The following is a 23,970-nucleotide window of genomic DNA, read 5'->3' on the forward strand; positions in this document are numbered from 1 at the left end:
CTGTTTTTTTCTGGGCTCCTGTCACATGGAGAATTGTTTTCTATCTTTTCACTTTCAGTCTATGGGCTTCTTTTTGCACTAGGTGTGTTTCTTGTATACAACATATTGTTGGATTTTGCTTCTTATTCCATTTTGCCAGTCTGTTTCTCTTGATTGGTGAGTTGAGGCCATTGACATTGCTGGTTATAACAGATACGGACTGACTTATTATTGACGTGTCATTGGCCTTTTGGTGACTCTTTACTTTTTCAACTTCTCCTTTTAATTTCTTGCCTTGCCTATTTGATTTGCTCTTTTGGGCCTCATGGTGTTGTTGCCTTCATTGTCTTTTTCTAGGATCTTGTTTAGAATTGTTTGTAGTGCTGGTTTGGTATTCATGTAGTTTCTCAGGTGTTCTTTGTCGTGGAAGTGTCTTATGTCCCCATCCATTTTGAAAGAGAGTTTTGCTGGATACATCAGTCTAGGTTGGAGGTTGTTCTCTTTTAGTACTTGAAATATCTCATTCCAGGCTCTCCTTGCCCCAAGGGTTTGTGTTGAAAAGTCTGCTGTGATTCTGATGGGCTTTCCTTTGTATGTGGTTTGTTTCTTTTCTCTTACTGCTTGTAGTATTTTGTTCTTCTGTTGGGTTTCTGGAATCTTGACTATTATATGTCTAGGTGTAGATTTTTTTTGATTGTAGCTAGTTGGGGTCCTATATGCCTCACTTATCTGAATGTCAAATTCTTCCCCTCTGTTTGGGACGTTTTCCGTCATTAATTCTGCGAATAGCTTTTTAAACTCCTTTGTATTTTCTCCTGCTACTTCATGTATTCCTATCAGTCTTATGTCATTCTTCTTTGCATCATCTAGGAATTGTTGGATCGATTTCTCATGATCCCTTACTGTTTTTAAGAGACCTCTCTTTTCACGGTCACTGACTGCAATCTTATCTTCTATATCTGAGATTCTATCTTCGCATTCTTTTATTCTGTTGCACACACTTTCTATGGAGTGTTTAATCTCCTGGATATCTGTTTGAATCTGTTTTATGGATTCCATTTCTTTCCTATGTTGGGCGTTTATTTTTTCCATTTCTTTCTTATGCTGGGCCTTCATGGCTTTTATCATGGTCCTGAGCTCATCTATTTTTGTGTCAGTTTCTGCTTTAGAGTCTCGAATCGCAACTTCCATTTTGCTCACTATCTCTATGGTTATCTGGGAAATTATTTCTGTTTTGAATTTTTCTAGAGCCTGATTGATCTGTTTTGTTACTTCCTGTGCTTTGAGTTCAGGGTGTCCTGGTGTTTCACAATCGGTCTTTTCATCCTCATTTGCCCTACTGTTTGCCATTGGTGAACTGGAAGTCTGTCCTTGTGTCTTGCTTAAGTGTTTTCTCATTTTTATTTTTGTTGTCAGACTGTCCTTGGTTTAATCTCTGGGTTTATCACCCAAATGTCCCTGATATGGTTGCGCCCTAGCTTCTGTGTCTCTAACGACCCACAGCCATTCTCATCTTAATAACATCAGAGAAAACAGATCATCAAATCAACCACAATGCTTTATCCCAACTGATACAATCAGCAACACATTAAGATCAAGCACAACTTGGAAATTGACCACCTGTGGTAGTCACTAGTCTATCACCCTTAAATCATTTGAATTAAATTGAAATCAAGAAGCAGTCCAGAACATGTCTGCAGTAAACAAAATTTCAATATAATGTATTTACCATTTAATGGCTCAGACAGAGCGAGGATGCAAGACCTCTGGTCTCAGTTAGCTGATGGCTGAACCCCATGATGCTGACTGACCTCAGGCTGCAAGGCCCAGATTGAGTTCCCCAGCCTTCTGAATGGTTGAACTCCACAACGTTCTATTACAGGTTTCCTACACCCTTTCTTTAAAGATGTTCAAAGTTGGGAACTCAGAAAAATACCCTTGATGACCACCTCTGCCTCTGCAGAGTGGGTCCAAAGACTGGCACAGTCAGGAGGTCTGGGAGTGTGCGGGGGGGGTGTTAGGGGGTTCAGGGGCACCCACGTGGCTACCTTCCTGGTGCTCAAGCGATGGCAGCCAGGGCGGGAGAAGGTGTGGCTCTCCTTCCCGCAGTGGATCGGGGCCCAGGCTACCTCCCTGCACTGGAGCGATGGCTGCTGGCCAGGAGAAGGCGTGGCTCTTAAATTATTTTATTAGTACGTATTTGTCATACATATCGATCACATTAATCATAAAGAAGTTGCACCTGTACATAATACATCTTGGTTCCCTTTTTTACTCCATTTTCCTCCCCTCCCCATTTGCACAAGCTTGGTTTCCATTTTTTTCTTCTATTCTCTTTTTTTCTTTTTCCCTTCCTTTTCTCCTCTTCCCCGTCCTGTTCCCTCTCCTGTTTGAACATGTTCTTCTTACTTTCCAATATCTATCCTCCATTCTGCTCCTTATTTACCCTTTGAGTTTCTCATACAAGAGAAACAATGTGATACTTAAACTTGTATGTCCAATTCACTTCACTTAGGATTATGGTCTTGAGGTGCATCCATTTTCCTATAAATGACTGAAGTTTATCCTTCTTTATGGCTGAGTGGTACTCCATTGTATATAAATAGCACATTTAAAAATACATTCATCTTCCTTTGGTTTTAGATATTTTAATTTCCTGATTTTTTGATTTGAGGAGTTGAGTTTAATTAGGTGTGATTGATTTATGGTCCTGTTTATACCAGGGACAGTGAATCCTGATCTTTCCTGTAAACAGTTAAACAATAGTACTTATTGATATATGTACTGATTGATAACCAGGCTAGGATTTGTGTTCTTGATGGGAAGCTTTTCAACAAGTTTAGAAGTTATTTGCTGATTGATATATAACATCATTTTGCTGATTACAAAGGATGCCAAGTGTTTTATTTATTTATTTTTGGTACCAGGGATCTAACTTGGGTCCTTGCACTTGTGAGGCAGGAGCCGGAACCACTGAGCTAAATCCCCAGCCCATTCATTTCTGTAATTTATGGCTGGGCACTTTTGCATTGTGTATTCTTTGGCCTTTGTGCTTGTCAGATATAGATGGTGTCAGTCTTTCTGAAGGGTAGAGATCAACAGTTCATGCTTCCTTTCCAGAGAAGGCTAGAGACTGCCGGATTCCCCACCCAGCAGAGCCCGTGGACCTGAGGACACCATTTTCCATATGGTAGTCTCTCAGCAGCTGCCTGCAGCTCATGTACCAAGTCCATGGCTTATCTCAGATGAAAATTCTGCTTCAGGGTTGTTTGTTGGATCTATAGTGTGGCTGCATGAGGATAATGACTAGGCCCTGACTTAGTAAATCTCCACTGTCTAGTTCAGTGAAGGTGGCTAGCCCAGCAAAGACAGTGTCTCTGTGATCTTATCATCCTAGAGGCCTTTTTAGGCGAGAGAGAGAGTCTGGAAACCTAGTTTTGGCAACAGAGCAAATAGTACTCATAAACAGAAAGAGAAACCTGGTATTATAGAGAGATCACTGAACATGGACCCAGAACACCCAAGGTATTAATGTGCTTTGAGACTCTTGCTTTCTAAGTAAACAAGAATATCCCTGGTGCATGCATTGTTTCTTCGGTAGGAAGCCCCAGATTTAAGATCTGAGATCGCTTTATAGGGGCTGAGTCAAGGTCAAGGGGAACTGGAGGATATCAAAGGACTGTACCAGCAACTGAATGCAGCCTTATTCCTGGTTTTCCCCTCCTGACGGACCTGCTTGCCTGCCCAGCCATCCATTTGTCCACCCACTCACCTGTCCAACCACCCATGCAGTTCTTGTGTAGGGCCCACTGCTATGCTGAATGTGGGAGCACAGTGGTGGAAAGCATCAAGCTCAGCCCTCACCATCTTTGCCTTACAGTCTAGCAAAATTAAGTGCAAAACCAATGACAAGCACATACGAAATTAATTACAGCATTTCTGATGGCTACAAAGGAGGAGTCCAGGTGCCAAGAGATCATAAATGGCTTTACCTGCTAGGAGTACCAGCGGCAGCTTCCCAGAGGAAAGGGCCTTGAGCTGCCGCTTGGAGGATGAGTGGCAAGCAGCCAGGTGCAGAGGGAGCAGCGGCATCCGCCATGGCCCCCATTGGGGAAAGGGCGTGGTGGATATAGGAAGTACCAGAACATCAGCACGGCCGAGGCATGGAGAGCCGGAGTGCTTAGTGTTCACAGTCCGGGCACAGCTTCGCTTTCTTGAACTGCGCTAGAGACCCCTGGCACACTACGCCCCAGCTGCTGACTCTTCTCTTTCAAGGCTGCCCGAGGGCTGCCCAAAGCATCTGGTGCTGAGGTATTACCTGTCATGGCTTCCAAGATAACAGTTGGCCTTATTTCTGTTGCCTCGATGATTGGCTGCCTCTTTTGCTTCTTGAGGGGATGGAAGAACACTTTGATCTCATTAGCAGTTTTTAATCCTTATGTAAAAACTCACCGAGCATGTAACCGGCCTCAACATTGCAGTCCTTGTCCTCAGGAGACTCACAGGCTTTACAGAGAGAAAACAGATGAGGAGGATGCAGTGTTAGGAGTGGTGTAGTCGTGGAAATGGGAGCCCATGGGACATCAGACTCTGGATCTTAAAGATCTCAGCTTTCTAGTTGCAGGGGTACAGGCAGAGGAAGCGTCGTGCAGCAGCACAGAAGTCACTTGATCCTGATGTGTCAGCTGTAGAGCAGTGTGTGCTGCTGGAGTGTGAGAAGGCAAGAGAGGACCTGGGGCGGGTGCTTTGGGTCAGTTGTGGGCATCGCCCAGGGGTTCAGACAGTGTCCTGTGGTCGGTGGAGAATTGGGTAAGAGTCCAAGAGGAGAGAAACGGCATTACTTCTAATCCTGGTGGCAGCGTAGATGATGATGGCTGGAGATTGGGAGGTGAATGGAGGCTGCAGGAGTCCTGGTGTGAGATGAGGTGAACCTTGCCACAGGGTGGGAGGGTGCTGGTTCCAAGGAAACAAGGTAGTGGCCCCTCATCATGATGATGTGGTAGATGTGAGGGAGGGTGACATCAGGGTCTGTCTCTTGCTTTGGTGGCATGAGATGGAGCTGGTCACCTAGATGTGGAACATGAAAAGGGTATTGAGTGAGGAAGAGGGAGGTAGTAAATTCAGTGTGGGCCATTTTGGTCTGTAGCACCGTGGGATAGCTCAGTGGAGCTGGCCTTCTCGTCCGGTGCCTAGAGAGAGGTCTCGGTTGGAATGGTGACTCACCTACCACATCAGCATCCTTTGGGCCCTGGGAGGGAGGCTGGCCATCTGCCTGTTTGAGAACCTTCACAGATGGTTCAAATGCCCCCTGGGATGGGGCAGAGATGGGCCTTCCTTGCGTAGATGGCCCCTGAGGTCAAGATCATATTGTAGGAGAGGGCAACTCAGATGGTGAACAGAGGACGCCTGCTGTAGTGCTGGTGAGCGAGCCCCAGCCTGAGAGACACATGGGGCAGAGTGGAAGAGCCAAGGGAGCAGTAAGAGCAGGGGTAGCCAGCTAGATAGGCAGACCAAGGCGGGTCACAGCCTCTGCCTCCCTCCCTGTGGCCTACACCCTGTCCTGCAGCTTTGTCCTCTTGTCCCACCACCGTTGGAGCCAGTCTCGTGCATACGCCTCATCAGGGTCTCCCTCAGCGGGCGTCAGTCAGCTCCTGGCTCTTTCCACACAAAAGACTGAGGGAGGCCCTGCTGCCTGGAACACTCAGCAGACCTGAACAACTCACCTGCACTCCCTGTTGTGGTTCCTTCACTCTGAAATCTCTGCCTCCCTCAGCCTGTCCAGCATTCTGGGGTTCAGGATGGATCAGCAGCCGCAGTCGGAGGAATGCACCCCCAGGTTCTAGGAAAGGTCAGAATTGCTGGAGCAAGTCCTGGGAAGACAGACTGATGTGGTGTGGGAGCCCTGTGACCTGGGGGTACAGCCTTGGCCCTTGCTCGACCCTGAACATGGCTAACAGATAGAAGCCTGCTGTGGCATTTCTAGAATTTATGAGTGGAATCTCAGGGCTAGAGTACAGGAGATCTACCCAGACCGATGGTGAAAACTGAAGAGAGAGAGAGAGAGAGAGAGAGAGAGGGAGAGTGTGTGTGTGTGTGTGTGTGTGTGTGTGTGTGTGTGTGTGTGTGTGTGTGTGTGTGTGTGTCTTTCCATCCTCCTGCTTGACCTATTGCCTGACTGAGATTAGCTTACAGAAGCTGATGAAGGGTCTAACCTGAGATCCAATGGAAAATGAATCTATCAATGTCTTTTTCTGTATTTTTAAATTACAGTATGTTAGTAATACAGAATGGTGAGGTTCCATTTTGGAAACTGGTTCATACATTTATGTAACAATGATATGTTGATTATCTTTAATCCTAGTTCCCTCTTGTCCCTTTTCTCTCCCTTCCCCAGTTCCTTCCCCTATATCCATCAGTGTATTTACTTTTATTTTTTGGGTACCTGGGATCAAACTCGGGACCTTGCACTTGCAGGGCAGGGGGTGGAACCACTGAGCTAAATCCCAGCCCTATCAGTGTGTGTGTGTGTGTGTGTGTGTGTGTGTGTGTGAAGACCAGAGACCCTGGAGTGTAGGCGGAGGCACTGGCCCTGGTGCTGAAAGCCAGGAGTACTGAAAAGATCAGGGACAAGTTCAGGGAAGGAGCTGTTTTGAGTATGAGAGCCCCACCCTGGGATGAAGCCTTTTGCCCCTTGGGAAAGGAAAGAAAAAAGTGGGACTGTGAACTGAGCTGAGAAACCCACGTGCTGGGTTAGAGAAGGAAACAATTAGGTAAGCAGTGGGGGCAGGATGAGCAAGGCAGCAGGTTGCCAGTGTAGAATGTAAAGTGCCCATCAGCCTTTGTGGGACAGGATATGCAGAATAGTTTGGAATAGGAACAGGTCTGAGCTGAGGTCACAGGCTGTCTTAGCTCAAATACCACTACCAGAGAGGGTACTCTCGCTACTTCTTGGATATGTTACCTAGCCTACGTGGGCCTGCTTTTCACTTTAAGTGGGTGATAACAGTGCCCACTGTAGAAAATCATTGAAGGGTTCAGAGTGATATCCAGTGGGAAGGTGCTTAGCAAAGTGTCAGAGTGGTGGTGATGACAACAACGATGCGGCAGGTTCAGACAGCTGCTGGCGTCTCCAAGGGGCCAAGCCCCACCAGTACAACAAAGCTGTGAACTAAGGGCTTCAACACTGTCACGCTTGGCTCTGTCACCACCGATGTGTGGGAGGGAGCACCAGACCCTGGACAAAGGGACCGCAGCACGGGCTACACAGTGTAGCAGGGAAGTCACAGAAAACAATTCAGGACCCTGGGTCGGAGGGGTCTCCTAGGCTGGGAAGGAGAGAGGCGAGAGCTTCTGCACCCACACCTGAGGCAGTGGAGACAAAGTAGCATGTGCGCCACTGTCCTCACCTGATGGCCCATGGACAGACGCTCTCCGTATGGTCTCTCCCACCTCCCTGAGTAGAGCGGCCTTACGGATTATCTACCTAATGTTTCTTTGTCTTTTAACTTCAGAGTATCATTTTTATGACTGTGCTTGTTAGAGAGTATCCTCTTACTGCATGTGTTTGGAATGCAGAGGATGAAATTAATCAATTCACCAGTTCTTGATTTTTTCCAGATAAGTTTAAATATAACAATAGTGACAATACTATATAATTAAGTATTGGTAAAGGTTTAATGTGATTCCAGTGAAATATTTTACATGGCTTGCAAAATGGTGATGCTTATCAGGAAAAATAAGTTAGTAAGAAGCTTGTTTATTTAAAGCAATGAAATTGCCTGCACTTTTCCAGATTCATATTCATTTCAACAAATGTTTGAGTTGCTTGTTATGAGTAGAAACAGTGCTAGACCCTTTGTTGCAGGGATATAAAATAGTTGTATCTGTGGTGTTCCATTTTCTTATTTAGCTTTTATCTCTCTCCTTTGATAGACCCATTTTTTAGATTGGGCTGACAGAAAACTCCAAATTATGCAGGTATAAATAAGACAGGAATTTTTCCCTCAGGTTTGAGAGGTGCGGGGGTGATCAACTCAGTGCAGGTAAGGAGCCTGCGTGGTCAGAGATCCACGTTCCTTCTGAGGCCACTTCATGGCCTGCAAAGGCTGCTAGAACTCTGGCTTTCCATCTTTATTCCAGTCCTTGAAGGCTACTTTCCCAAGACCCTACATGACATTTCTTATACCTTATTGGACTGATCTGGGTTTTGTGGTCAAGCCTCCCAGTAAGAGAGACTGAGAAGTGCAGTCTATATTCAGGGAAGGCATATGTGCACTTAAAACTCCAAAATGCTGTTACTAAAGAAGACAGGGAGGGTGGCTGTCAGGGACCAGCCTACCATTACTAGCCTAGTTTAATAGATACGGAGCCTCAGAGTGGTTAAGATAACCCTACCATTACATGGATTATAAGCAATAATGTATTAATCTTCTATGTTACTTGAATGAAAGCAGGACAGGTGATAAATGGAACAGAAGTGACTTAGTTTTTTGTTTTTGTTTTTAAGTTTTTTGAGACAAGGTCTTGCTGTCTAGTTCAGGCTGTCCTTGAACTCATGGCGCTCCTCCTGCCTCAGCCTCCTGAATTATGGGAATACAGGCATGTACCACCACACCTGGCATTCGTTGCTAACCTTTTGTTTGTTTGTTTGTTTGTTTTTTTGGTACCGGGGGTTGAACTCAGGGCCTTGTACTTGCAAGGTGGGCAGCAGCACCACTGAGCTAAATCCCCAGCCCAGTTGCTAACTTTTATAGAGGCTTGATTCTGGAGACATCAGACGTTACAGCACAAGGCTGGGAAGAATCATTCCTTACGGTGTCAGACAATTGATTCAGTGCTGAAAATAATTGAGAAGTTGAGCCACACACTTCAGTAGATCCTAAATGAGTTTGAGCTGAAGGGAAAATGTAAGCCAGGTATGGTGGCACACATTTGGTTTTTGGATTTTTTTTTGTTTTTTTTTGATACCAGGGATCGAACTCGGATCCTTGCCCTTGCAAGGCAGGTGGTGGAACCCCTGAGCCAAATCCCTGGCCCAGGTGGCACACGTTTGTAATCCTAGCACTCAGTGTGCTGAGGCAGGATTGAGAGTTTTCAGTGACACTGAGTTACATACTGAGACCTAGTCTCAAAAAACCAAGGGCCAGGGATTTAGCTCAGTGGTTCCACCATCTGCCTTGAAAGTGCAGGGACCCGAGTTCAATCCCTGGTACCAAAAAACAAAACAAAACAAAACAAAAAAACAAAAAACCCAAACCAACAAAAAAGAATAGAAAGGTGTATGCTGTTCTCTAGGTTGGGATCTCAGCCGGGGGTCCCCAGTCCCTGGGCTATGGTCTGGCACCAGTCGGTAGCCTATTAAGAACTGGACTACACAGCAGGACGTGAGCGGTGGGCCACCTAGCAAAGCTCCATTGTATTTACAGCCCCTCCCATCATTAGCATTACTCCTTCAGCTCTGCCTCCTGTCAGTCAGCAGTGGCATGAGATTATTGGAGGAGCACAAATCCTACTGTGAACTGTGTATGTGTGGGATCTAGCTCTGTAGGAGTTGGCACAGACATATGTCTTTTATTATCCACAGAATGAGATGGCTTTCTAAAGGTAGATCAGAGTTTTTTGGGGCCTTTTTGGTACCGGGGATCAAACTCAGGACCTTCAGCTTGTGAGGCAGGCAGTGGAACCACTGAGCTAAATATCTGGCTCAGATCAGAGTTGTTTTGTTTTTGTTTTTTGTTTTTTTTTTTCAGTTACAAGAGTCACTCCAGAGATTTCCTTTTAGAAAAAAGTCATGACTGGCAGCACGTTTCAGTGATACAGAATGGGTCACAAAGTTTGCTTGTGCAGCCTGCTCAATAAAACTCAATTTCTCACTTCAGAGGAGAATGACAGATAAGTTCAAGTTCACCAATAAAGTGGCTGTATTCAGAGCCAAACTGGAATGATGGGGGAAATGAGTGGAAATTGGGATTTCTGACATGTTTCAAACATTAGCAGAGATTGTGAAAGAGAATAAGCCAAGGCCTTCTTTCTCTGAGCTGGTGCGTAGTCACCTATCTCAGCTTTCAAAAATGTTCGAACATTATTTCCCAACCCCAAAAGACCTCAGAACTGGGAAGGAGTGGATCTCTGGCCCATTTTTTGCATAAGCTAAGGGAATGGACTTTGTCTGTGCTGGAAGAGGATCAACTGCTTCAGATCACAAATGACAGTGACCTTAAAAGTATGTTTGAGACAATTTCAAATCTCCATATGTTCTGGGTTAACATCAAGGCAGGATATTCTGAGTGCTGTGAAAGCACCGAAGAGCCCCCTTCCATCTCCAACATCTAATTTTTCTGAAGCAGGATTTTCTGCAGTGGCAGCAACTGAAATAGATTGAGGGGAAGACTGGGTGTAAACAACACACTTCAGGTGTCATTGTACCTACCCTGTTACTCCCAGATGGGACTGTTTAGTTGTAGGCAATTAAGCTCACGGTTCCCACTGATTTTGCTTTATAGGGAGTTGTATAATTATTGAATTATATATTACAATGTAATAATAATAAAAATAAAATGCATAATTTATGTAGTTGCTCGAATCACCCTGAAACCATACCTCCTATCTGGTCCATGAAAAAATTGTCTTCCATAAAATTGGTCCTCAGTGCCAAAAAGTTTTGGGTTATAGGACTCAGGGTAGGATCATCAGGAGGGGAAACTCACCCTGTCTCCCTTACCTATTCGTGTATATATAAAACTCCACACCAGAGACAAGACTCTATCAACAGCAAAGCCTATATATCACTTTCCTTTCCCCCAAATCCTGTGCAGGTGATGCTGTGGCTTACCATGCTTTGCGTCACACCGCAGGACAGGGCACTTGGGGAAGTTACTGCTCTGTGGCAGGTACACCTGCTCTTCATCCATGAGGAAGACAGAATCCCATCCGTCAAGGTTGCTCACTGCAGTCCTGAGGAGTGTCCTGAGCCAAGGGCAGCCAAGTCCTGGCCTTTCAGTGTAGCCTGTGTCGGAGAGCCCGAGACCCCAGGCAGGGCCGAGTCTCCCAACAGGAGGTCCACAGGAGTAAATGAGGTCTTGCACGCAGCACACTTGCCACAGCCCGTGGTACCCAGGGAGCACTTGACCAGCACTGCCTCTGGGGCTGCGAAGAGGCACAGCATCAGATGGCCTGGGTGTCATCACGGTTTTTCAGTGTTGAGATGGTGAAGGTCCTGGGACTGATGGGTGCTGGGAAGCTGGAACGGGGGAGAAGGGTAACTCCTGGTTGCTTTACCTTCCCACTCACACCTCACACCCAGAACACCCCTCAGACACATACTCTGCTAGCTCTTGCTAAATTATGTATAATTCAGTCTCTCCTGTGTATAGTCAAATTATGCCTGTTTCTTGAGCTTTATATTTGTGATTGACAGTTTGAAATACAGTGCAGTAAATCTTCAGAAATGGAGCATTATTCATTTATACATGACTTTAGCAGAATCCTGGCTTACTGGTTCCAAATGAATGAAACTTTAAACCTATATGATATAAAAAATTATTATAAAAATATAGAGTTAAAGGACATTTAAATATTAGCTCAGCCTCATTGTTTTACAGAAGAGGAAACCGAGACAAGAGAAACTAAGAAGTTTGCTCCAGAGTGGTCACATTGTTGACTGTTTAACGTGGTGCTGGATCATGGCCTCTGGCCCTGTGCAGAACCTTTGCACCCATTAGGGGAAGTACAGAGGGGAGTAAAAGCAGAGCAGATGCCAAGGAAGGAGGATGGGCAAGAGTGGCCAAAGTGGGGGTCCTGGATCTCCTAATATGAAGATCAGGACAGAAGGGAAAAAGGAGTCACCAGTCTTCCCAGGCTAGGGAAGGACTCAAATTTGTAGAGTTAAAGAGCTCCTCAAGAACCAGGCAAATTAGCAAAAATTAAGCATGTAGGATGTCAAGTGATACCATTAGCTTGCAGGCAAAAGAAGCCTTTTAAGAAGGGAGAAAGCTAGGGTCAGACCTATAGTACAGATGCCACAGGGCAAGAGAGCAGTGGTCATGGAGTTTTGAGGAAAAAGGGTTGTGTCTGAAGTCTTTACACATAGCCAAATTTTAGTTCACATTTGATGGCAACAAATTTATTTCATTTGTGAAGGACACACCTTGTATGCAGCTTTTACTACATTCACAACCCTTCCTGGGGGAAAAGCACTAGAAGGCTTGCTCTGGCAGCTAAGATGAACCCAATTAACCCATGGGAGGGCAGGTCAGAGAATGAAAGGATTGGCACTGAGAGCACTCACTCCAGTATAAAGTTGGTTCTAAATAGTTATGTTTAAGACTATCAAAAGAATGTGAAGGAAATAATTATGAAAAGAGATAACATTAAATTTTAATCAGTAGTAAACACAGGAACAAGATTCCAGTTCAAACCAGAGTTTCTGGGTATGAGCCTGCTGTGCATTCAAAAGAACTATTCAACTGCCAGGAGTGAAGATGTGAAAGCAGTTTCCGGGCCCTCCAGTGTGTTTGGACACGTGTCTTCTAGTAGGGTGTCCAGTCTGCCTGGAGCTACTTTTATGGCAGTGCCTTGAGGAACCATCTTTCCCAACTGCCCTGGAGAGGTTTTCTTGGCACCTTCCTGTGCAGAGCTGTACAGGACTGGTGGAAATGTAAAATGGTGCATTGTCTTTGGAAAATAATATAGTAGTTCCTCAAAAAGATAGTTACCATATGACCTAGCTAGTGTACTCCTAGGCAGTATACCCAAGAAATGTATTCTGTACACAAATCTGTATCTGTGTCTTTATAGCACATTATCCAGCACTCAAAATAGAGTATCTATTCGTTGATGAATGGATAAACAGCACGTCTAATCTATGTCCTCGGGCTCCTAAGAGTTCCCTGTGATGGAGGAGTTTTCAGTCAAAAGAATTGTAGGTATTGATGCGTGCTGTAACATGGATGAACTTGAAAAATTCTAAGTGAAAGAAATCAGACGCAAAAGTCCACATTTGTATAAGTTAAAATTTAATGTCATCTTTTATAGGGAGTTGGTACGTGTATGTAATACATCTCAATTCTTTTTCCATCCCCTTTCTGTCTCTCTTCCCTTCATCTCTCAATACCCTTCCATTTGAAAAATATCTGTCTCTTTCTCTTATCTTTTATTTTGATCTTTATTTATACTTTGGGCTTCTTGTATAAGAGAAACTGTGATATTTAAACTTGTGCCTCTGATTTTTTTATCCTTTATGTCAGAGTAGCACTCCATTGTATATAAATGTCACATGTTCTTTATCTGTTTATCTGTTGGTGGATATATGGGCCACTTCCAAGATTTAACTGTGATGAGTTGTGCATGAACCTGAGCATGCACATATGATTGATGTATACTTGTAATATGATTTCTTTTTTTTTTTTAAAGACGCGGTCTCACTATGTAGCTGAAACTGACCTGGAACTCACTATGTAACCCATGCTGGTCTCGAACACATAGTGATCCTCCTGCTTCAGCCTCCTGAGTGCTGGGATTACAGGTGTGCACCACCATGCCTGGCTAATATGATCTCTTTAATTCTTTTGGGAAGATATAGCTGGGTCAAATGGAATTTCTAGTTTTAGTTTTTTGAGGAATCTCCATACTGATTTCCGTAGCAGTTGTACCAGTTTACATTCCCATCAACAGTGTAGAAGAGTTCCTCTTTTCCCACAGCCTTGCCAGCATTTGATGATAGGCATTCTTTCTGGAGTAAGTTGGACTCTCAGTGTTGTTTTTCGTTTGCATTTCTTTAATGGCCAGAGATGTTGGCTTTCTGGGAGGTGTCTGTTCATTTCAGTTGCCCATTTTTAAATTAACTCTTTTATTTTGGGAGAAGATCTAATTTTCTTGAGTTCTTTATATATTCTAGATATTAATTCTTTTTTTTTTTTCAGGCCTGGGATTTAGCTTAGTGGTTCTGTTTTTTTGTTTTGTTTTTGTTTTGTTTTTTGAGACAGTGTCTTACTATGTAGTTGAGACTGACCTGGAACTCACTATGTAACCCAGACTGGTCTCGAACTCACAGTGATCCTCTTGCCTCAGCCTCCTGAGTGCTGGGATTACAGGCATGCACCACCATGCCCGGCCTAGATATTAATTCTTTATCCAGGGAATAGCTGGCAGATTTTTTTCCCCATCCTGTAGGTTGTCTCTTTAATCTTTTGGTTGTTTCCTTTACTGCTCAGAAGTTTTACAATTTGATATGATCCCATTTGTTGATTCTTAGTACTATTTCTTGTACAATTGGAATTCTGTTCAGAAAGCCCTTGCCTGTGCCTATGACTTCAATAGTTTTGACTTCTAGGAAATTAAGTGTTTCTATTTTAATACTTAGATCTTTGACCCATTTTGATTTTAGTTTAGTACATGGTGAGAGATATAGGTTTAAATTCAATCTTCTGCATGTGGATAGCCACTTTTGCCAGCACCATTTGTTAAAAGGGTATTTTTCCTCCAGTGTGTGTTTTTGGCACTTTTGTAAAAAATCAAGTAGCTGAACATGCCTGGGGCTATTTCTACATCCTCTATTCTATTCCATTGACTCACATGTCCAGTTTTGTGCCAGTGCCATGCTGTTTTTATCACCGTAACTTTATAGTATAATTTGAAACCTGAGGTTGTGATGCCTCCTGCTTTGCTTTTGTTGCCCAGTATTGCATTTGTTATTCTGAGTTTCTTTTGGATCCATATGAATTTTAGGATTGTTTCTGTAGTTCAGTGAGGAACGCTATTGGTATTTTGATTGGGATTGTGTTAAATCTGTGTATCAATGTTGGAAGTATGGCCATATTGACCATACTGCCTCTGCCTATCCAGTAACAAGGGATATCTTCAATATTCTTTTTCAGAGTACTATCATTTTTGTTGCAAAGATTTTTCACTTTCTTGGTTAGGTTAAGTATTTAATTTTTCTTGATGCTATTATAAATGGTATTGTTTTCCTCATTTCTTTCTCAGTGAGTACATTATTGGTGTACAGGAAAGCTAATTATTTATGTGTGTTGATTTTGCATCCTGCTGCATTGCTGAATTTGGTTATTAATTTAGCAGTCTTTTGGTGGAAGCTTTAGGGTCTTCTATGTGGAGGTTCATGTCATTTGCAAATAGTGATAATTTGACTTCTTGCTTTCCCATACATGCTTCTTTCTCTTGCCTAACTGCTCCAGAGGCTAATGTTTTGAGTATCATATTGAACAGGAGTGGTGATACTGGATATCTTTGTTTTGTTCCTGATTTTAGAGGGAAATTTTTCACTTTTCTGCATTTAATTCACTCCCTATCTTTAAAAGGAGCTGTACTGCCACCTGCCTTGCAAGCACAAGGATCCGAGTTTGATCCCTGGTACCAAAAAAAAAAAAAACAAACAAAAAAAGGAACTGTAGTGTTTACTTTGTGATTTCTTACCCACTAGAATGGCTAAAATGAGGAAAAAAGATAGTATCATACCTCAGCGAAGTTACAGAGCAACCAGAGCCCTAACTGCCCTACTGGTGAAGTGTAAGTTGGTGTAATCACTTTGGAACTGTTTGGGGTCATCTGCCAAAGCAGATGTAGATGCAGCTTTTGACCCAGAATTTCCAGTGCTTGGTGTCTATCCAGCTTTGAGATCCACACAGAAACACGTGTGCCTGCACTCTGGAGGCTTGATGTGTTTACAGTAGCACCCAGCTGGACGCAATTCCAGTGTCCACCTGAGGTGGAGGGACTGCTGTGTGGAGTGACTTCCATGAGGAGGGAATACTAGAGTCAGTAGGAGCCGACGGACAGTGATCTGATGGGGAAACCTGGGTGGGTGACCTTCACAGCGTTCATTCAGACACAGCAGGCTTCTACTTCACAAGTCCCTTTATAGAAAGTTTAAAAACTGACAATTAATTGGAGCTGTTAGAAGTGAGAATAGTAGGTGACTCTTGAGAGGTGGCATATCACAAAAGGGGCACAGTGGGCTGGGGGCTGGTGATGATTCTCCACCCAAGTGATGGTGCAAGGCTGTGCTCCCCTTGTGATGCACCCTTAGCGTTGTGCACACTTTTCTGTACAGGCGTTCTACTTCCATAAACAAGTGCACAGGAGTGCTAGAAAAGGGAAGCATATTCATCACATTGTGCTCACTTAACAGTTACTGAGAATGAAAATAAAAAAATATTTTTGTATGTTGAATTAAATCATTTTATCGTGTTTTTCATTTTTATCTCTTTACTTGAATGTTTGTTTTGCAGTATTTAATGCATTGATACCTTAGACCGTGTATTTAATTTACAAAAAGCATGCCTATGCTAGAAATGCTTTCTTATTTGTTTTTCCAACTGGTAGTAGTGAAGGATCGGGAAGCTGGGTGAGCTGGGGCTTGAGGCCATGCAAGCTGGTGCCTGTGCAGAGGGTGGCCTGGCAGTGGGTTGGGGGAGCCACAGACGATTCAGTGGCATCTGTATCCGGGTAGGTTTCCTTGTCACAGCATGAGTGTGGGACGGAGGAGGGTGGTAGGCAAGCTGGAGAGGGATCCGGGGCCAGGCCTCTGTGCAGAGTACTGAACTATTATAACATTTTTCAGATTCTTCTGTCAACTCTGTGTCATGAAAGAGGCAGAAGGCGAAGTTTCTGGTACATGATTAACTATACTACAAGTCATTCATACAGGATACAGAAGAAGCAAGGTCCCTAAAACTTACCTCTCCGTGGGGTTGGCTCCCTTGAGAAAGCACTGGGAAGAGCCATTAAAGGAAAGAACACATGGGGAAACAGATCTAGAGAGGAGCAGTTTCTCTGAAGCAAGTCAGTGGCAGAGTGGGGTTTGACCCTAGGCCAGTCTGGTTCTGGAAATGAAATTCCTATCTGCTGTCTATGCTCCCAGGTATCTGCCAATCTGAGCCGAGCTGGTCCCGGTCCACAGGAAGATCACAGGCTGCCAGCTCGTTTCTCCTGGCCCACCTGAACAGAGGCTACCAAGTCTTAGGGCCCCAGTCCCAGGTTCATCCCTGCCGCCGAGTCAGGCAGGCTGCCGCAAACAGGGAGAAGACACCTTGTACCCTCTGGCAGGTGTTGCCATCTGGTGGCCCCTGGGGTGGAGCATACAGGCGCTGTGCTAAGTGCTGTATATTGCTTTTCAGTGTCTCAGGTCAGACACGCAGTCGGAGCTCCAAGGTCACCTCTGTCCACACAAGGGATTCGAAGCACAGAGGAACCGACTCACTTGCCTGTGGTCTCCCAGCAAACAGGTACTGAGCTGAGGATGGGAACAGGCCTCCAAAGCCCAGGCTGTTATGGCTCTGCTACTCCGCACGCGCTCAGTCTCACAGTGCCCACTTCAATGCTCTGCACAAGTTCCAGATTGACAGTTCTTGTGGTGTGGTGGCCATAGGGCCTTTCTGTCCTGGGTCTGTTACTCCCGCAGTGTCACCGTTGACATGATCTGTCTGACTGCAGGCTCAGAGGGTGGCCCTGGGCTCCAGTGGTGTGTGTTTATGTTGCTGGGCAGAAAGGCTCAGAGGGATATGTTCCTGCTGCTCTCTGCACTTGCCTGGGGTGGAAGAAAGGGGGGCCTTGGGGTTATGACCTTTTTTGTGTGTGCTTCTATTGGGTTAGGCTGCAGTAACAGAGAATGTTGCTTTTGTAATTTCAATAGGAAATCCAATAATATATGGTTTTAAAATAAGTAAAAACCAAGAGACACCCTATATAATAACTATACCTTTTCTGTCATTTGTTTCTTTTGAAATTGATTGTGTTTGATAAGTGATTGTGCTTTTTAGACAAGTGGACTTAGGTTTCCCTGTTTGTACAATGAAGACGTGGCCTATCTACTATGTTAACATCTGGCACCTCCCACTTGAGATCATCATGTTCTTGTACCCTGTCCTGCTTGACCAAGAGGGAGACGCAGAGCCTGAGCCAGGCGTGAGAATCATGCAGGTAGCGCTTGCTCAGAAAAGGGGTTGTGAGCCTTGGAAGCCACAGGCGGTGGCCACAGCTATGACACATCCACTGCATGCGTAGTTCATGACAGACCTGATGCATGCTATGGAGAAGTCTGGATTCTGTGCCAGGCTGGAGGAGGACACACATGGGCACCACAGGAGGGTCCCTTAGGAAGTGACACTTAGAATGAGGAGCCAGGGTGATATTTGAGGGAGAAGAGCAATGCCCCCTTCCCCAGCTGGGAGAAGCAGGCTGTGTGTGGCCTTGGAGGCTACTGCAGCCCTTGCACCTGTGGGTCTGCACATCTCCTTCCATGGGTGGGCTGTGGGCACAGTGGAGTCACTTGCCAGGGCTCAAGGAGAGCCTGGAAGAAGGCACACCCAGCACAGAGCACACCCCTAGGCCTGCGATTCCGTGTGTGAGTTGCCCCTAAACCTCTCCTTCCCCCAGACCTGGCTTTCCTCAACCACCATGTCTGAGGACCTACTCCTGTGAGGACCATGGCCTTGCCTGCTCAGCAGTGGTTGGAATGCAGGGACAGGCCATTATCTTTAAAGGATCCCACTGCTGCAGAAAACGTTGCCAGAAACCACTGATGAGTGTTTAAGGTTCATCAGTACAGAGCCTAGAGAGAGAGAGCCAAATTAGGATTGTTGGCAAAGCTCATCTACTTTTAGCTGAGGCCCCTTCTGGGTCCCAACAGAGCTCAAGCCGGTCAGTGTTGGTGCCTACCCCAGGCATCAGCTCCAAGCCAGGTCCCCCACCCCCTGCAAGGTACTCACAGCTGCCAGAGGTTTCCTCTCCTCCTAGACCCTTTGTGCCTGTTTGGGCAGCAGAACTGGGTGGCTGGGGTGCCGATGGAGTGGTTCTCTTTTTCTGTGGTAGTGGAGGAGTAGTTCATTCATTTTCATTGAGAGCACTGCTGACTGAGCTGAGAAATGGGGATGAAACAATTCCACGATGGAGCTTAATACACAGGTGCCTGACACCCCAGTCCTCTACGGCTGGCCGTTAGCATTCGTGAATCCCTGCACCAGCCCCATGTGTTGGATGCAGCCTGTACCTTTCTTAACAGAGGGGGAATTGGAGCGTGTAGCTACTTGCCACATAGGTGGTAAATGGCAGAGCTGGGGTTCAGACCCAGGGCTGTTGGGCATCCAAGCCCCGTGCTGAAGGTGACTGAGATGGGCCCTCACCCTTCGGAGCTCACAGTGACAGGTGCTGCAGAGGGCTGAGCAGAGGCACAGAGCAAGGGCGTGCGACTGCAACAGAGGAAGGGAACGGTCTTCCAGGTGGACGTCTTGGTGTCACTTCCTGCTCACCCTTGGCACCTCAGGGCTTCAGCAGTCAGGGCAGGAGCTCAGTGATGAACCATTGAGGGCAGCAAGGTGGCTGCCCATCCTGGCCAGGGTCCAGGACTCGCTCCTGGGCACTTCTTCCAAGCAGTCTGCACCCTTTGGTCTGTCACTCATCTTTATGAGTCCCCCAGGAACCTGGGCAGATAGGCTGGGTTCTGGGTTCTGGGCCACCCTGCCCACCCCTCACACCACCTCTGTCCAGTGATGAGCAGCCAAGGAGTGAATTGTCATTATAATCTGTGATTGAGAGCTCAAGCTGGCTAAATTCCGCCGTAACCCTGATATCCCAGCTGATCAAACTCTGCATGTGTCTGCCCATTTCCTTTGCTGTCCCTGTCACAGGTGAAATGTTTTAATACTGTTTTATATGCAACCGTGGATCTTGTCTCTTACCTTGACAGGGTTAGGTGTGATTGATCATTTAGGAAATTTGCCACCAGGAGGCGCTACAGCACCAGGCATGAGACCACAGCCTCCTCCCTGAGTGGCTGTCTCTAATCCTATCTGCAAGAGCTTGTCTGTTGATGTGCAAATGTATTTAGTTTTCTCCCCTACATGCTGTGTTGCTCATAAGCATTTTCTGTAATTTTTTTTTTGTACCAGTGACCCAACTCAGGACTTTGCGCTTGCAAGGCAGGCTTGGTGCCACTGAGCTAAATCCCTGGCCCTTGTACTTATTTTAAAACAAATAAGACAGTACTGAAGTAGGCAAAAAGTAGAAAGCAAAACAGTGACAGTGATATTAACCCTTCCATACTTCTGTGTATGTCTGCACGTGTGTATAACGTCCCAGACACCCTCCCTTTCTTCTCACCCCATTTAGACCCGGGACTGCCTCCCCCACCTCCCACCTGTGTACTTTCCCTGCCTTTCTTCCTTACCACTTGTCACCTGTTGGCTGAATGAGTATTTATGGCACTGGGACAGGTCTGTTCTGCCTTGTTCTTCACTGCTGTGTCCCTAGCACCCAGGACAGTGAGTGCCTAAGACGTGCTTGACTTTGCAGTATATAGTTGTTGCCCTGAGCTTGTGGACATCTTTCTCTGTCAGTGCGTGTTGCTATCCCTTGTCCTTCTACCCACTGCTCATGTCCTGCTGAGTGAGTGCAGCCTCACTGCCCGCACGGAATCACGCTGACGTGTTCTCCAGGGCCTTCTTGACTGTTCGCGGGCCCTGTTTAGTCAGTAACTTTCCTGGAATGTGCTCAGGCCGCCTGTCTGCTGGGCCTTGCTGTGTTCACACTCCGGGCCCCGTGCCCAATGCCTCTCCTGTGGATCGTCACCATCCTGCGTGGAAGGCATTGCCTTGGATTCTGTTCTTCCCAAAGAGAGAACAGAGGCATAGGGAGGAGAAGCCCCTGCCCACGGTCACGTGTCCCCAGCAACTTGCCAGAGCTCCTGGGGTTCTCCTACATTAAGGGCACTCATTCATCACCTGTCATATGGCACACAGATGCCCTTTTCACATTTATTGACTGCCTTTCATCTTATTCACGATGTCTTTTCCAGTATAGAAGTTTTCATTTTTCATGCATTTGAGTCTACCAGTAGAACCAGCCAGGAGTTTGGCTCAGTGGTAGAGAGGCTTGCTCAGGGTTCCCCTGGTTCTGCCAAACAGAAAACAAAAATAACCAGATAAGTCTGTCAGTAGCGTCGATTTTCTGGCTTTTGTATGGGCCTTGGAGAGGACTTCTTTACTCCAAGATTATAAAAACATATTGATCTTTTTTTCTGCTAGTATTTTTTTGTGAATTGTTTTGTCTGTTTAAAGCTCAAATCTTTAATTCCTCAAACATTTATTCTTACATATGATATTTGATAAGATTTTAAAGCAAGTTCCTCCCCTTCCCACTTATTTAATAATCAGCCTGTTCTCTGGTGATTGAACTGCCACTGTGATCCTATTTTAGTCCTCATGCGTTTGGTCCTGTTTTCTGGGCTGTGTTCTGTCCCCTAATCCATCTGTCTGTTTCTCTGCCATCTCTCCACTCTCACTTGCTGGCAGGACAGGCCCTCCTGGTTACCCTTTCTCTAAAAACTTTTGCTCTACTTTTAATTACACTTCCAGATTAAATCTAGGGCCGGGATTTATCTCAGCAGTTTGGTGACCTGCCTTGCAAGCGCAAGGACCCAAGTTCGATCCCTGGTGCAAAAGAAAAAAAAAAAATTGGTTCAATTTGTTAAGTTCCAAAATGGATCCCCTTAGGATTTGGAGTGAATTTGAAATTATTTTGGTTGTAGATTAATTGGAAAGAATTAATGACTTTATAATATTGTCTCCTTACTTAGAGGAAAGTTCTTCCCTCTTAAATTTTTTTTTGTCTTTCAGTAAGATTTTATAATTTTTTTCAGCTGTCTTTTGTGCCTTTTTAAAAAGTTTATTTCTACATACTTTTCTTTTGCCAGTGTGTGCTTGTGCTGGTACATTTTATAGCTGCTTATTGTTGGAGCAGAGGAAATGGTTGATTTTTATGACCGGATATCTGACACTCATAGTTTTCCCTTAATCCGATTCCATTTGTTTCAAACTGAGAAATTCTGGTTTGTTGATGTCATCCTTCCCTGTATTTCAGTACTGCAGCAGATATTTTTTTGTCTTGGATTTTTATTTCTTTGGTCATTTCAAACAATATTTGGAGAAGGGAGGGCAGGCATGTGGATACATTACATCATTTTAAAACCAAAGTCTGGGTATGGAGCTTGATGTGAAAATTTCATGCATCCCATGTAATTTTGGCTGCTCTGCTCCACCCCTCAGCTCCGCTTCCCCACATGGAATGTAGATGCTGCTTGAAGACACCCAGAAACCAGGTGCTCCCCACTTCCTGTGTTCCTGGGGCCTGTACTCCATTTCTAACCAGCTTTCTCCGGTGGTCCCTGGGACCCTCCACTCTCATGGTGGCCCTGGCAGGCCAGGCACCCCCACCCTACCCACCCCTGCCTTGCTCTGCAGACAGCATCTCTCCTTTCAAATAGGAAACACCAGGTTGCTCTTGATGAAAATCAGGGCTCAGGGTCAGGGCTCCTTGCTGTTTGTCAAGAAGGCTCCTGACTGTGGGTATTGTGATTTCCCCCCTACACCTGGCCTTCAGCTTTCTAGAAGAGGGTCCTGACCACAGAAGGAGTGGCAGTGAAGTAAGGCCCCACCAGTGCCTAACACAGCACCTCAGACCTGTCTGGTCAAGGCTGGGCTGCAGCTCTGTCTCCTGGGCTCTTACTGTCTGTCGCTGGCCCACAGCAGGGGGCAGGGACGTGCTGGCCAGGAGGAGACCCTCAGGCAGGACTGTGGGCATCAGAGAGGGCCGAGTCCAAGCAGGCTCCTGGTTCACCTTGCAGATCTTATAGCAGCAGTGGGAGAGAGAGCTGTACACAGGGGCATGGCCTTTGGGTACCTGGTCATGCTTCTATGAATGTGGCCCTGTAGATGACCTGGAGCAGTACTGGTCAGGCCGGTTTCCTCTGCCTTTGCAGGGACTGGGAGTGAGCGGGGAAGAGCTGAGCTCCCTTGCTCCCCGCAGTGCTGTCTCTGCTTTCCTCCACTGACTACCACGGGACAGACACACAACACCTGGACCCCGGGGCCCCTCCAGTGGTGGTTTTGCCCAGGAAATGTCTGGACCCCTCTTTCTAGGTCTGTGGTGGAGATGGTGTGTGTTTTGGGGGGATGGGTAGTGGGCCAGGCTATGAAGGTATAGAATTTCATTTTTAATTTTTAAAAAGTTTTTAGTGTAAACAATTTTCAGTCTTACAGAAAAGTTGCAAAACAGCACAGAGCTCCCATAACCCAGGACAGTTGTCAAATTAACCTGTGTCCCCTATCTTAGCCACAGACGCTTTTCAGATATCACCAACTTTCCCAAAATGCCCCCTTTCCCCTTCCAGGATGTAACCTAGGACTCTCACTGTGTTTAGTCATTGAGTCTCGCCAGCCCCCTCCACCCCAGACAATTCCAGTCTATCCAGATGGTCACATCAGAGCCTCGCGGGATGAGGTTCTGGGTCTCGTTTTGGGGGTCCCACTTACCACACTTGCAGAGTGAGAATCCCACAAGAGGGCCAACGCCATGATACCACGTGCCTGGGATGGGATCCTGGGGGGAGTAGGCTCTCCCTGACACCACCCTGCTCTGCCTACTCCGGGATGGGCCGTTAGGTGTCCCCTCTTTTCCTTTCCTTGTAGTTCTAATGTTTTGCTCTCTGTTCACTCCTTATTTTGAGCCTGAACACAGGACATACTCAAGAATTTCCCTAAGTCCCCAGAAAACAAGTCCCCAGCCTCAGTCTGCTTTCCCTTGTTGACCTCCCTTTTCTGCCATGCTTGGCACAGGGACAGGGAGGGGCTGTTTTTTCTTCTTTTTCTTTTGTCTTTCAGTGCTGGGGATAGAACCCAGGGCCGTGTACTAGGCAAGCAGTCCACCACTGAGCTGCAGCCCAGCCCAATGACCCTCCCTTTGGTTTTTGGACAGGGTCTTGCCTAGTTCCCGTGCTGGCCTTGAACTTGGCACCCTCCTACCTCAGCCTCTAATAGCTAGGATTACAGGCCTGTGCCCCCATGCCTGGCTAGCAGCTGTCCTTTTGTGGGCTGGGCTCTCCCTGAGTCTGAACCAGGAAACTTCTGTCCACGTGGTACCTGGTGTCAGTCCTCAATCTGAATGCCACTTCCACTGTCTCTGGCTTTTTTTTTTTTTTTTTTA

At 45.9% G+C, this 23,970-nt stretch overlaps 1 protein-coding gene across 12 annotated transcripts in view; it reads left to right on the forward strand.

The window, feature by feature from the left end:
- Positions 1–23,970, forward strand: part of Ralgps1 (Ral GEF with PH domain and SH3 binding motif 1) — a 250,289-nt gene that overhangs the window by 8,075 nt on the left and 218,244 nt on the right. For 3 of the 12 annotated variants that reach the window (XM_010613573.3, XM_010613583.3, XM_033759021.1), the window contains exon 1: positions 17,100–17,219. The exons of 1 other annotated variant lie outside the window; for it this stretch is intronic. The gene's annotated coding sequence lies outside the window, so the exon portion shown is untranslated. Of the gene's footprint in view, positions 1–17,095; positions 17,220–23,970 lie in introns of those variants that run through there. 8 more of the 12 variants (XM_010613572.3, XM_033759020.1, XM_033759017.1 and 5 more) reach the window with 7 other exon arrangements.

This window comes from Fukomys damarensis, unplaced genomic scaffold (assembly GCF_012274545.1).
Source record: "Fukomys damarensis isolate Sample0158 unplaced genomic scaffold, DMR_v1.0_HiC HiC_scaffold_36, whole genome shotgun sequence".
NCBI classification, from domain to species: domain Eukaryota; kingdom Metazoa; phylum Chordata; class Mammalia; order Rodentia; family Bathyergidae; genus Fukomys; species Fukomys damarensis.